We start from the raw sequence: 1,390 nt of genomic DNA, 5'->3' as shown, positions 1-1,390 counted from the left end.
GTTTCAACTTGTTTGGTCAAGGTGCTCACGAGCTTATCATGTTCTTCCGACCTTTTTTCGTAGGTGGCAAACATCTTTTTAAACTCCTCGAGCGCCGCGGCGTTGGCTGGTGCGTTGGCCGCGGATACGTCCACTGCGGGAGTGTGGAGATCAGTGCCTCTGCCACCGTTAAGAGGAGTCTGCACGTTATCCGTGTTGTCAGTTGACATGTCTGGTTGAGCGTGATGTGGTTGAGAGTTAGATTGATCTGTACCCCCCCTCCTTCTAGCGCTAAGTAGATCTTATTTCGTATTCGCGTTTGAGCGTTACAACAAGGTAAGTGCCTGGGCTACGAGAGCTGTCGGCGAGATTTCTAGTTCTAAACCCCTAAGACGGCAATACCTTAGTTGAGTCGCAGCTCGAATAACAAAAACGGAAATATGCCTAATTTCTCTAAGTGCTAAGTATTCTGTGAAAAATTTCTCCTCCATGCCTCTCGCCTAGGACTCCTTATATACTGGCTCCAAGGTCGGTTTACGCTTTTCCCCTTCTGCCCTTAAGCCATCATTGCATAAAAATGGAGATATTCCATTTTTTCCAATCTTCGTAATTATCTTCAAAATTTCGTATTTATCCGCGGAAACTTGACATTTATCTTTCTTTACGAACCAAGCGTAAACCGTCATGCGGCTTACGGGATGTTGGTTAAGAAATCGTAAGTTGGGCTTTGAGTCATGTCTTAGGCCCCTTTGGGCCGTCTTCCGACTCGAAGCGTTTGTTACGGCTTCTTTCGATAAAGAACGAACTTTCCGCGGTTTTTACAGAAAGTTTGATCGATAACTTAGAATGGCGGGTAATCGTGAAATGGGTTCGCTATGGTCTTCGGGAGATAGCATCGAAGGGTAGACGAGAACGCATGGACTAATATCGTATCGATGTTTAGGAAGAGCTCGGTCGCTACGGCGAGCGCTTGGTCGCTAAGAGCGACCGGGGCGGAATGGACGTTCGGTCACTATGTAGCGACTGAGTCTTGGCTCGAACTCGGACGCTATGTAGCGACCGAGTGGAGCTCGTGTTCGGTCGCTGCGTAACGATCCTTTTCGGGATTTTGTCCGATGACTCGCGTTTCCTCCGTAAATCTTTTCGTGTTGCTTCTGGTACTGCTAGGCATGTACCTGAAAATCCAAGAAAAAATATTCTGTCAGAATACTTAACAAAAATTAGAAAATATGCGATCAAAACTCCTTGGCAACGGCGCCAAATTTGATACCACTCAAATTACTCTAAGGAGTGATTTATACTCTCTCAAATAAGAGGTCGAGTTGTAGTACTTAGGGATCGAATTCACAGGGAGCTAGGGAACCTAAGGATTCTAATATGATTTGTTAAGCAAAGATGTTTTAAGAGTTTT

Source organism: Brassica oleracea, chromosome C5 (genome assembly GCF_000695525.1).
Source record: "Brassica oleracea var. oleracea cultivar TO1000 chromosome C5, BOL, whole genome shotgun sequence".
Lineage (NCBI taxonomy): Eukaryota > Viridiplantae > Streptophyta > Magnoliopsida > Brassicales > Brassicaceae > Brassica > Brassica oleracea.
Note: the sequence above shows the minus strand (reverse complement) of the source record.